This window comes from Camelus ferus, chromosome 3 (assembly GCF_009834535.1).
Source record: "Camelus ferus isolate YT-003-E chromosome 3, BCGSAC_Cfer_1.0, whole genome shotgun sequence".
Lineage (NCBI taxonomy): Eukaryota > Metazoa > Chordata > Mammalia > Artiodactyla > Camelidae > Camelus > Camelus ferus.
Window position 1 is genome coordinate 55830473 of NC_045698.1, and position 14111 is coordinate 55844583.

The 14111-nt window shown below is 35.8% G+C and overlaps 1 protein-coding gene and 1 long non-coding RNA gene across 5 annotated transcripts in view; one reads left to right on the forward strand and one right to left on the reverse strand.

Annotated features, from left to right (window-relative positions):
• The window catches only part of HAPLN1 (hyaluronan and proteoglycan link protein 1), a 72494-nt gene that overhangs the window by 37863 nt on the left and 20520 nt on the right, over positions 1-14111 (reverse strand). The window lies entirely within an intron of this gene.
• The window catches only part of LOC116662162, a 200872-nt gene that overhangs the window by 6427 nt on the left and 180334 nt on the right, over positions 1-14111 (forward strand). Inside the window, exon 2 of the long non-coding RNA XR_004318156.1 lies at positions 4676-4711. This is a non-coding gene — a long non-coding RNA (uncharacterized LOC116662162). The remainder of the gene's footprint in view (positions 1-4675; positions 4712-14111) is intronic.

The window sequence follows — 14111 nt, forward strand, 5'->3', positions numbered from 1 at the left end:
AGGAAAAATAGGTACAATTTTATACTATAAAGAAACCAAAGATATCTTCTCAGAGGCAGGTGAATTCTAAAAAGTTGACTATTTGGAATGAGTGCAGGAGTCAAAACAAAGTGGGGAGCAGGCGTAGTAGCAGCACCAGCAAACTGGTTAGGAAAGCCAATTCCTGAGCTTCACACCAGATCTGAATCAGAAGCTGAGGGTCGGGCCCAGCAGGCAGTGCTTCACACGCCCCGCCCCCTCCCCAGGTGACTCTGCCGCAAGCTGCTCAGTTTGGAGAACCACCAGGCTAAGCCTTTAAGATTCTTGGGCGTTCTTCATCTCATGGGTGGTCGAGTTGCAGGGAGCCAAAGCCAAGTTGCCAAAGGATCCTGCCAAGGACAAAGAAGCAGAAGACTGACTGTGGCCAGACTGGGGGGTCACCATGATGTCCGGTAATCTTTAAATCTTAGATTAGTTGAAACTAGTATCCTTACGACTCTCAGAATAAACTGCATTTTAAAGTTTATGAATTTTTTTCTTCCTCCTTTACACTTTGATATCAGCCTATTTTATTTCCATTTTCCCCTTAAACTTTTAGTTTCAAAGATGTTTTTCTTTTTTCTTTTTTTTATTCACTTTTATGCGTCCATTTCTCCGTTTGTTACCTACAAATCTTACCCATCCACTGTAACTTCATTTTTTGCTCTTCTCTTTTCTCTGTATTTCATTATGTTTTTTACATTATTTGATATTTGATGTGATCATATGATTTATCCAAACCGGGGCTCAGAGTGAACAGAAGTACTACTTATAACAGTATTGGAAAAGAGTACCATGTAAACAGACTATCCTAGGAAGATGGGGCAATATGTTATGAGGGTAACGGAGGAAAGGCAGGATTTCGTTTCATTCTCAGCCACTTTCTAGTTGTGTGTTTCTAAGAGAGGTCACTCAGCTTCTTCAGGGTCAGATTTTTTATCTGTCAGTTGGAATATTTGATGACAGATGTCCAAGTCTTACATTCATTGTTACTACTCAACTTTTTCTTTCTGGAGATAACAATTCCTCCATTCTACTTGCATTGCGTTTTAGGACTGTCCTCCTCAGCAAACAAGTTTATGGATTTTTAAAGGATGACGTTAATAATGCTTGTTTAAGTAGCATTTGGATTTCTTTATTGCTTTTGGCTGGTTATGCTTTGCCAGCTCTCTCTTAGAGAAATATTGATAGAGTTTGGGACAAACTCAGCAACTCTTCATTTAGTCAAAGCACATTTGCTCCAGCTGCTCATTGTCTTATCTGAACCTAATCTAGATAATTCTTGAGGTAACGGTTAGATGTCACCAAAACCAGTTTTAGGAAAGGGTTCTGCAGTGATTTTGTTGATTGCTTTTCTAAAACAAACATGAAAGCCATATAAAAGCACGGAATTATATTTGGTGTTGATAGTGTTCAGTCCTTCAAGGTTTTAGCGAATACCTAGGGAGCATGGGGGGAGGACGGTGTATACATACTAGTAAGTCCAGTGACTTGTTTGGACTTTTCTTGTTTCTGAGTAACTAATAATACAGCTTTGCTGAATGAGTAAATGAAGAAGGTACATACAGCAGGATTCTGACACCCCTAGGTTGTAAACCATGCGAAACCCTAACCTTAAAGTGGTGCTTACGAACTGAATATTTCATTCAACGTTTATTTACATGCAGTGTCTTCAGTTGGAATTGTATTCTCCTACCCAGTTCACATTGAAGTTGGGGATGAGATTAAATCTTTTGCCTTCCCTTCTGTTTATCTTTGGGAAATCTATCCTACTTTGGTGCTCTAAAAATACCATAATTTTACCACAGAACATGAAAAACTGTACTATCACCAATATTAATATTGCATTGCTGTGCAATTAAAAATGCATAGAATGCAGAAGAAAACATTAATTTTCTATCCTTACATATAAAGAAAATTTCCAAAAATCCAGTCACCTCATGAGCCATTCTTAAAAGATGATTAAATCTGTCAGAATGTAAATGAACTTCACTTCTCAAGCAAACCATAATTTCTTTTATAGTTTAACTGCTAAATGCTGCCATGGTGTATTGGCATTATAGTCATGATCAAATTTTGGGAATAATAAGTCCACATGCTAGAGGTAATTTTGACTAAAATTTCTCTAAAATTGTGTTTCTGGCCTAGAATAATTTCCTCAAAAACCAAACAAGAAAAGCATGTACATATGTTAGCATTGTTCTGAAAAAAATTTTTTTACTCTAAAAAGTATGCTTGCTAGGCACACTTGTACAGGAAACACATTATAGATTCATTCTTCCTTGAGTATGTGATCAAAATTCCCAGTAACATCAATGATGAAGCATTATATTGAATAATATAAAATTAGACTTAAAATATTTTTCTTAATGTATAAAATCAAATGACGTACTGCCATTATCAGTAACACTAAATGATTTTGAATACTGACAAAGAATTTGCCACTAAACTAAGAACACTACAAAGATAGACATATTCCCTAGTGAATTGCAATTCAAATACAACTTAAACATAGGGACTTTAAAGAAACTGAAAGTCTCCTTTTAACCAGTGATGTTATAGTAAACAGTTTTTCCTGAAGCATTATGAAAGAATAAATATATTTGCTGTCTCATTATTTCCTAACATACAACAAATCCGAAAACAGATAAAGGCGAATAAAATAAAACAACTTCTGTTTTTTATTACTCTTTTACATCACTTTAAAACCATGGAAAACAACTCTCTTCGTATATGATGTGCGAATATGAACAAAATGACAAGTGTTAGGACTGCTTTTAAACGTGTTACATAAAAATGAGTTAGACTCAAGCTCATGGTCACAACTAAATAAACACAAACCTCTTAGCTACAGGATTTATAATTTGAAACAATTTTTTTAAATAAGATATTTAGAAATAGTGTTTATATGGCTAGAAAACTGATCATAACATCACTGTCAACTAACTTGCTTTTGAAAGTATTTCTAATTAAGCTAGCAAAACAATATTTTAAGATTCTGTTTCATTTAAAATTTTAGCATTTTTATAAAGTTCAAAATTTCAACAGCTGTCAGTTAACCATTATACTGACACTGGATCTAAAAATACAACTGCAAATCATCTACAAGACAGCTTTGGTGGCATCACAGATGTGACAGTAACAAGTTTTCAACATAATGCAAAATCCAACTCTAAGCTCCCCAGTGCATCCCACTTGCAATTCTAAACTAGTTGACAAACAACAAAAATCAGGCAACTCACATATGTTTTAAACGATGATCAGACTCTGAGAAGGTGTAGAAAGATTTTAAATATATGTCAATTCTGATTTTTTACTGACTACAATGAAGAGTTTTATGATCATTGATTTCCTGAGGTATCTGATCGTACTAAGTCATGATAAAAACAAAAATAAATCCATTAGTGATCTCTAGCCGCAGAAACTTCTCTCCTCTCTGCTTGATGCAGTCCCCACCTCTTTTGGCTGTCACTTTTAAGATATCTTCCAAGACCCCAAAGCAGGTTTACTATTGGTCCACTTCCTACGTCAAAGCATGATCTCATCAGAATTCAGTTCATTGGCTTATGAGTAACAGCCTGTTCGAGCCCCAAAGGCTGTGTCTACACAGCACAAAAAGGGAGAATACAGTATTCTCCAATTAACTTGGCAAGTATTGACAGCTAAGCTCATTAAACCAAGTTTCCAAATTGGTTTTGTGATGCAAGGCACAACACAAGAATTCACCTTAATAGATTAATAGATTTTTAAGTTATGGTGATCTCTGAAAGTCACAATAGAGAGAGAGGGGGAAAAAGGCCAGAGAGGCCACAATAGAGAATAAAAAAAGGCTAGATAGACTAAGTGAACAATCTAAGCAGATCCAGGGAGGGAAAAACCAGCCTGACATATTTCAGGGCTCCTAAATTATGTACTGTGCCAGGTGAAGTCACATTCAAGTGATTATCCTTTGAGCATCACTTGATGATGCCAGGTAAGTTGAAATAAAGTTCAGCTTCAGATACCAAAGCAGTCACCCTTCAGGGAGGCTGGGATACAATAGAGCAGGATGCTAAGTGCACAGAAGCATCTCTGTAGGGTACTATTGGAGAAAGAGGGGCCCTCCAGTCTGCAGTGGGAATGGCTCCCCCTGGAGCTATGAAATTCAGCAGCCTTGGCAGGCACCAAACCCTGGTGCCTGGGAAGTAAGAGGAATGATTTCACAAAGAAAGTGATTGCTCAGCTGGATCTGAAAGACAAGAAGGAGATAGAGAAGAGGGGAATAGGTACTGCAGTCTGTTAGAATAGCACATGCAAAGGAAATGAGCTGTGAGAGGCTTGGGCTGCTCATAGGACTTCATATAGCTGCATGTGACTGTGGAGAGCAGGATGATCAGAATGCACTGGCCAGACAAGTGGGCAGTGGCAAGAAGGCCTTGCATGTCATGCTTATTTGCATATTTCTCTGATACTAGCAACTCTTCTAAACAAGATAGTAGTTTGTGTGTGTGTGTGTGTGTGTGTGTGTGTGTGTGTGTGTGTGTGAGTATCTTTTTTATCCAGTCTTCTGTTCATGGACATTTAGGTTGCTTCTGTGTCTTGGCTATTGTAAATAATGCTGCTATGGACACTGGGGTGCATTCGAATATTTTCAGATTAGAGTTTGGTTCTTTTCCAGATACATGCCCAGGAGCTGGAATTGCTGGATCATATGGTAAGTCTATTTTTAGTTTTTTAAGGAACCCCTATATTGTTTTCCATAGTGACTGTGCTCATTTACATTCCTATGAACAGTGTAGGAGGGTTCCTTTCCTCCACACCCCTAAGAGGGATTTTCTTAATCATATTGTGTATTCTGTTTACTAAATATGCATGCATAACACACTTGAAAAAGATTCCCAATTTTTTATGAAAGTAAAATGTAAAAAAATTTTAAAGATATCAGGTTAACTTTTAGTATTGAATTGTCATTCAGTCTTCAGGAAGGCCAGATTAACATAGATATTGCTGTGAATTCAATGATCAGTGTAAGTATGGAACACATCAAAAATTTAATAAGTTTTCATATCGAGTTATAGCAAAAGACTGTCAAACCACATACCTTAAAGTGGGTCTAGAAATATTTTATGGGATTCAAGGGCAGAATCCAGCCTATTGCATGGACACATAACAACTGGATTGCAAGCTCCAAGAAGGTAGAAACTGTGTTCACAGTATCCTCTGGCACACAGTAGGAGCTCAGGGCCACTGGCTTTGGTCTGTGCACTGCATGATAAGTGGCAGCCTCCAGTGTTGTACAGTACACAACCTGTGCAACCATACCCTGAAGCCCTCTAGATATTAGATATGTGACACACACAACTTACCTATTGGACAAATCATCACATTTCATACAAATTTAAAAAACAATCATTTAATTTTCAAATGATAAATGAAGCATCAAAAAGTGTTTGATTCCATGCCAGTGTTGTAAAACTTCAAACCCCCTGAAGACAAAAAAGATACTTTATTAGTCTTTATACTCTGGACATGCAGTGAGTTTTCAGTGAGTGTTCAATGCATATGTAAAAAGATTGGCATTTCTGTGGTTCTAAACCCAACTGATGCAAGGGTATGCTAGAATTAACTAGGTAATTGTTAGGGTAACTCAGTTACTCCATTTTTTCTGTTGATTGCTGTGATCTTTTCTGGTTTACCTCAACCTGTCATCTTTTCTTTCTTTTTTTTTTTTTTAACCGAAGTATAGCTGATATACAATGTTGTGTTGGTTTCTGGTGTACAGCATGTGATTCCCATATATATATATATTCCTTTTCATATTCTTTTTTATTATAGGCCATTACAAGGTATTGACTATAGTTCCCTGTGCTATACAGTAGGACCTTTTTTATCTTTTTTATATATAGTAGTTAGTATTTACAAATCAACCTGTTATCTTTCAAATATGTTCCTCATTTGAAAAGATAATATGCTCTGACATAAAAGGACCACTTTTGGCCAAGAGCATACGACTTCCTGTACCTTCTTGCAGGCATTTCCACACAAGTTCTTGAAGCCCATTTGTGGAACAGCATAAAGCAAAAAAAGCTTTGCAGGCATTTAAATGGACTCTCAGTGCTAATTGTCTACCTCCTCTAGCTCCATCTCCAGTCCCTAGCCTGTCTTACTGATAGAATATTCTCACACTGATAGAAAATAAACGCAGGACAAGTCATTGAAGGCTTCGTATGAGTGGAATTGATTTCTCATCCGCATTTCCTCATCGATTTCTTCACCAGGTACTCTGGAGATTGTTTGAAATTATACTACCGCTGGTCACAGAGTCGAAACAAAAATTAGGGATGGAAAATGTAGTCAAATAGGGGCAAAAAAGGGAAAGAACAAGACCTGAGGCCAAACAATCTATCTCATTTCTTCCTACTTGCTAATTTAAAATTTGCTTAAATTTGATGCACTCCTTGCATGATTATGTGACCTCTGTCACGAAAAGCAAAAGGTTTGACAGATAAAATGAAGAAGCAGCTTTTACTAGTGGTGAAAAGGTAGAAAAGGGAGCAAGACCAGTCTGTCAAATAGAATCACCTTAGGCTTTTTGAGCCCTGCTGTCCTTTTCTGCCAGACTAATGGAAGGAAGCCTCCTTTGGCTTAGAGGAGACAAAGATAGTGAAATCCAGGGACTTTAATTCTTATCTGAGATGGCAATATTATACCAGTCATGAAATCAGCAGGTTCAGTGTTGCTGGACTTCAGATGGTAATTTCTAGCGATGAATGAATTCAGAGGCAACCACGGCACCTCTTCATTCTGCTAATGCTGACTGAAGTGCATCAAATGCAGTGTCAGCAAGGCATGTGCCCTGTCCTCCACCCCACCCTGCCCCGCCGATTTAGAGACAGTCAGCGAGTGAACTTAGGAAACCTTCCTGAATCCCTCTGCTGGGCCCAGGGGTGGGGAAAGATAGTAGAGCAGGTGGCATGCAAACTGATACAAAACGAAAGAAGGTCATTTAAGTTTCAGGAAGTTCAAGGGCAGGATAATGTTTATTTTCTTCACATCTGTAAGGGTGTGTTGTTTTTTGATTCATTCCTGAATTTCAAGGGAAGAATTTCATTCTGTAAAAATGCCATTGCTTAAAAAAAAAGTTATTAGGTTATGTTGGCTGTTTGAAAGTTAAGGTAGTTAAGGTGACAGGTATTTTGGAATATAAAACAAAAGAGGAAATTTGCTTAAAAATAAGTTGTATACAATAAAACTGGTGTAAAAAAGGGCAAATGGTCATTAAAAAGCAGATAAACACAGGAAATGAGGAAAAGACAATGATCTCATTGAATCATTGACTTCAGTGATCTGGTTCAGTCAAAATCAATTTTTAAAACTGCATAATTGGCAAATATTCTCTCAGTATGTAGTAAACGGCCTAAGGATGCACCTGCTGCTTCTCCCGCTGAGACAAATAGCATAGCCCTCAGTGAGGAAACTCTTGACTACAATTTGCATTTTTAGTGATAGTTTAGGAAGGTCTTTGCAAAATAGCCCTTTCAGCAAAAGCATAAATTTCTAGTTAGTCATATGCATCAGCAGAATAAATATCTACTTATTGGTATCATATGCAAAGTATTTATTCAGTAATACTTCAGAGACAAGTATATAAAATGCAGTCTGTATCCCCAGATATCTCTCACCATTAGGGAATCCAAACCAGAAAGGAGCTCTTTAAATTCCATTGAATTTATTGCATTTGGTGTCAGACTGATGTGATTAGACATTCAATTTCCCCAACTAGGAGGCAGTTGCTGTGATCAGAGCAATGCTGACATTGTATTATTAGTCTATGAATCTCCATCATGTAGGCTAGAAGACTATCCTCATGACTATTTTGTGGTTTCTATCTGTCAGTTTTAATGTTTTAGAATACCCTATTCTTTCTTTTGGATTTTTTTTACTGAAGTATAATTGATTTATAATATTGCGTTAGTTTCTTGTGTATAGCAAAGTAATTCAATTATACATGTATATACAGATTCCTTTTCATATTCTTTTTCATAATAGGTTATTACAAAATACTGAATATAGTTCCTTGTGCTGTACAGTAGGTCTTTTTTATTTCTCTTTTTTATATATAGTAGTTTGTATCTGCTAATCCCAAACTCCCAATTTATGCCTCCTTCCCCCTTCCTTGCCCCTTTGGTAACCATAAGTTTATTTTCTACATCTGTGAGTCTGTTTCTATTTTGTAAATAAGTTCATTGTATCATTTTTTAGATTCTACATATAAGTGATATCCTATGATAATTTTCTTTCTCTGTCTAAGTTACTTTACTTAGTATAATAATCTCTAGGTTCATCCATGTTGCTGCAAATGGCATTATCTCATTCATTTCTGTGGCTGAGTAATGTTCCATTGTGTATGTATATGTATGTATGTGTGTATATATATATATGTGTGTATATATATATATATATATATACACACACCAGATCTTCTTTATACAGTCATCTGTTGATGGGCATTCAGGTTGCTTCCATGTCTTGGCTATTGTAAATAATGCTGCTGTGAACACTGGGGTGCATGTATATTTTTGCATTAGAGTTTTGGTTTTTTCTGGATATATGCCCAGGAATGAGATTGCTGGATCAATGGTAACTCTACTTTTAGTTTTTTAAGGAATTTCCATACTGTTTTCCATAGTGGCTGCACCAATTTACATTCCTACCAACAGTGTAGGAGGGTTTCCTTTTCTCCACACCATCTCCAGCATTTATCATTTGTAGATTTTTTAATGATATCCTTTCTGACTGGTGTGAGGTGATACCTGATTGTAGTTTTGATTTGCATTTCTTGAATAATTAGCTATGTTGAGCATCTTTTCATGTGCCTATTGGCCATCTGGATGTCTTCAGAGAAATGTCTATTTAGGTCTTAAGCTCATTGTTTGATTGAATTTTGTTGTTGTTGTTGTTGTTGTTGTTGTTGTTATGAGTTGTGTGAGCTCTTTGTATATTTTGGAAATTAAGCCCTTGTCAGTCGCATTGTTTGCAAATATTTTCTCCTAGTCTGTAGGTTGACCTTTCATTTTGTTTATGATTTCCTTTGTTATGCCAAAGTTTATAAATTAGACCAGGTCCCATTTGTTTGCTTTTGCTTTTATTTCTATTGCCCTGGGAGACTGACCTAAGAAAACATTGCTACAATTTATATCGGGGAACGTTTTGCCTATGTTCTCCTCTAAGAGTTTTATGGTGTCATGTCTTATATTTAAATCTTTAAGCCATTTTGAATTTATTTTTGTGTATGGTGTGAGGGAGAGAACACCTCATTCTTTATACAGAGGAAAGAGAAAAAAGAGAGAAAGCATCAGGAGGATTTGATAAACTTTATTTGTGCCCTTTGGTATTAAAATACCAAAATTCTGGAATTGTGTTTATGTAGAACATTTTCCGTTACTGCTCTTCAAGTGAAATATCAAAATGGTGTTTTTATCTTCTTGGTTTTCTTAAAGTACAAATGTTAGATAGACAAGACTGTCTGAGTCACAAAATAGGCCAAATGGGATGAAATGAATTTGCTCCCGTATCCCTCCATGTCTCCCTTGGTTTCCATTTTCCTCTTTCTCTTTTTAGAACACCCTGGTGTCTGGGACATTCAAGCTAAGCATGGGTCTATACATTCAGGCCCCCTCTTCAGACCTGCTGTCCTGACCCTCTTTCCCCTTGAAACTAACACTTCCTTTGCCTATAGTCTTCTGATAATCTCTTGCTCCTCTAATAATGCTTTTGATTCAAAGGTTTATCTTTCATAGTGAACACATCAGGCAATGGGAGAAATTTTGTCCAAGAAGTCATCCCAGTGATTGCTGAATTGTACTATCCACCTTGGCTGCCTGTTCTGAGGCACAGGCCACATCTATCTCTTTGCAGCAGCATCGTTCCTGCCATTCTTTATTTGGGTCCCTTCACAAGTGGAACTTTTCAGTGTCCACAATGGATCTGGCATTAGCGCATTGGCACAGCCCCACTTTAAGAAGTCCTCATTCTTAATCGAAAAATGCAGTTGCTTCAAAATACTAGCATAATTGGCAAGTCAGATTCTCTCCAATAATTATCTGCACATGAAAAAGCAAATGGTTGTTGACCTCTTTTGTTGTCATCCATGATTTTGGATAATTTCCTGGGATGGTATTTGCCAGATGCAGATTTGAGTCCTTTTTTTTTTTTTTTTTTTTTTTTTTTTGTTAATGGGTATTTGAGGGAGGCTTATTTAAATGAGAGACATTAATATAGACTGGGAAGACAACTGTCCTAGAAAATGATGCGTCCAGGGCAATGGTGGACAGAAGGAGGAAACCTTCTGCTGATGGACAGTGAGAAACAGCTATTAATAATTCTGCTAACAAAACCATAAGCCAAGAAAACTAAGCTGAAGGCCATGACAATATTCATTTGCTAACCAGTGCCCATTTGGCCAACAGCTGATAAAGCTCAGTAACACCATGGGGAACTTAAATTCAGTGTTCTGTGTTCAGGCCTAAGTACAATTCTTAGTAGAGACATTGTATTTATACAGCCAAAAATCCCATTTAGAATGAGCATGCCTTAAGGATTTGCAGTCTACAATAGGCACACAGTCTACCTAATTTAAATTTGCTCCCAGTCCCTTAGCCATTTGTCCCAATTATAAAGTCCCTGTTGGTAAGAATTTTTTTGTGTGTGTAACAGAATTCATTTGACTGTCCTTCCTGTTCGGGGTGGGTGGGTGGTCACTGGATTTAGCCATCACCAGAACTGTATATACTCTGAGCGCTAAGTGGTGACTGATTTCACTGTCAAATTGTTAGCATGACACAGCCAGTGTAGTACTGAAGACCAGAGTTACAGGCATTTGAGAAGTGAGGATCGCTAATATTGTCAGCCTGTCCTGTGTTTCCCTGGAGGGATGAGCTGCCTAAATGGATATTTTTCAGGGAAATAAAAAGCCTCACAACTGGAATACACTTTTTTTTCACTGACCAACCAAGAGAATAAAAAGGGAAAAGGAATCTCTGGAAGATAATGGAGCGTCCATAAAAGCAACTTCAACTACTTAAGTATTTTGCCTAGGGCAAGCTGTAATGGGGGATAATATGGAGAGAAGACAGAGGGGTGATTTCAGATCTGAAAGTGGAATCAAATGTGCAGACTAAGGCTAAGTAATGGCCAATTTTCTCAGAATTGGATGGAGTTCTTTATTTACTATATATCCCCAGATATTTTAAATTTATTATACAGTGATTTCAATATAGAATGCAGTATGTGTTTATGCATCTATTCACATATAAAAATAAGCAAACCAAGTAGTTTATACACACACACTCACACACATGCATTTAATTAATTAAACTTGGCTAAGTCTAAGCCCAAATATATACACATCTTTTAAAAAATTTTTTCTTCCATTGGATTTATGTAGAATTTTTCCCTCTTAAAAGTCAGAGATAGGAAATTCTATATGAATAAACAAAAAGTACTGAATTTCTCTTCATTCTTTCTTAGCTTCAAAGTGAAAGGACCAATGTTACTTTATATTTACAGTAGTATTTGTTCACTACTTTCTTCAAAGAACTATTTTTTAAAAGACCACCCAGAAGTTTCAAGTAATTGAGGAAGCAATTTTCAGCTTACTTAAAAAGAAAGGCTACATGGGACATATTCTGGGCACCAGTAATCTGTCTTATCTGTTTGGGCTGAATATAATGCAAAGGACAATCTTAAATTTTGAAAATACCTTGCTTTGGCCTTTTTTTTTTTTTGCCTCTTAAACACACAAAGCAAGAACGTCGTTAAGAATCTCTGGTACTTTTTTTAAGAGAGATTGTTTCATAATTTGAGGTTTAGAAATGCCAGGAAAAAATGAGCCACCCAAGGAGATCATAAAAGCCAAAGTCACAGATGTAGAAACAGGTTTTTAGGAGTGTGATGAATTTCTGATTTTGGAGAAAGTGTGAGATGTTATTCAAAGTGGAATGTTTAGGCCATGGAATTCTCATTAGCTGTTTGTTCATGAAAGAAACATCTGTAAATGGGGGCTAAAAGGTTTTATGAAAAATATTTGAGGAATACATTGGAACCTAGAATAAGAAAATGTTGGGTAGTGCTAGATTTAAGTTAGAAAGCAATGACAAGAAGAAATGTGGAATATATGCATATATTTAGAAACTAAACTACAAACCTCTAAATAACCCAAGGGTCATAGAAAAAGTTAAAAAAAAGTTATTTTAGGCTGAATAAAAATGAAAACTCAACATATTAGAATTTCTGGTATGCAGCTGAAGTATAATATAGTGAAAGTTTTATAGCCTTACACACCTATATTAGAAATGAAGAAGTCTCAAGTCAGTGACTTCAGTTTCACCTTAAGAAACTAGAAAAAGAAGAGCTTATGAAACCCAGTGTAAGCAGAAGAAAGAATAAGAACAATCAGAACAGAAATCAATGAAGTAGAAAATAGAAACAATGAGAAAATCAATGGAAACAAAAGATGGTTCTGTGAAAAGATCAGTAAAATTGATAAACCTCTATCCAGGCTAATGTGATGAAAGATGAAAGACATTGATTATCAATATCATGAATGAAAGAGGTAACATCATTACAAATTTTATAGATATAAACTAGATAAAGGAATAGTATGAAACTTTATTCTAGTAAGTCCAGTGAACTAAATGAAATGGTCAGATTACTTGAAAGATACAAATTACCAAAGCTTGCACAAGCAAAATATTACATTACCTGTACAGCTCTATATCTCTTATAGAAATTGAATTTGTAGTTAAAAACTTTCCCATGAAAACAACAACAGCAAAGCTTTCAGGCCCAGAGGGCTTCCCCAGTGAATTCAGCCAAATATTTGAAGAAGAAATAATATTAAATTTACACAAACTCTTGGAGAAAATTGAAGAGGAAGGTGTGTTTATCAATAAAGTCTGTGAAGCCAACATTATTCTAATACCGAAACCAAAGACATTACAATAAAAGTAAACTACAGATCAAGTACCCTTCATGAACAAAAATGCAAAAACGCTTACAAAATTTAATCAAAGCTAATCCAACAACATATAAAACAGATTTGACAAAATGGTATTTGTTCCATGAATTCAAAGTTTATTTTACATTAGAAAATCAATGTAATCAGTATATTAAGTATATACTATATGTATGTAGATTAGATTAATGACAGATAGGTGGGTAGACAGGCAGACAGGTAGATAGATTATATATCATCTCAATAAATAGATGAAAAACATTAGGCAAAATTCAGAATCCATTCTTAATAAAAACTCAATAAACTAGTAATAGAAAAGAACTTCCTCAATCTGATAAAGAACACTTGTTTACAACCTACAGCTTAATGGTGAAGGTCTGAATTCTTTACTCCTAAGATCAGAAACAAGGCAAACATGTATGCCTTTACTATTTACTTTCAGCATTCTGCTCTAGGTTTCTAGATAGTGTTGCAAAGGAAGGATTAAAACTTTATTCCCACACAACAGGATTGTCTACACAAAAAGTCATAATGAATCTACAAAAAGCTACAATAACTGATAACTGAATTTAGCAAGGTTGCTGGACACAAGCTCAGTGTACAAACATCAATTCCATTTGTATATCTGGCAATGAATAATGCAGAAGTTGAAAGAAAACCATTTATAGTAGCTTTCAAAAGTATGAAATATTGAGGCAGAAATCAGGCAAAAGATATGAAAAACTTGATTACTGAAAATTACAAAACATCGCTTGAAGTAAAGGAAACTTAGTAAGTGGAGACATATGATACGTTAATGGAGCAGAAGACTCAATACCTTTAAGATATCAGTTCTTCCTGTATTGATCTATAGATTCAGTGCATTCCCAATCAGAATCCTAGCACACATATTCATAGAAGTGGACAAGATGATTCTAAGATTCATATGGAAATGCAAATTACTTGGAATAGATAAACAATTTAGAAAAGGAAGAACAAAGTTGGAGGACTTAAACTGCCTGACTTTAAGACATAATATTACAGTAATCAAAATCGTGTGGTAATTACGGCAAGATAAACAAATACACAAAAGGAACAGAGTATAGCATAGAGAAATAGA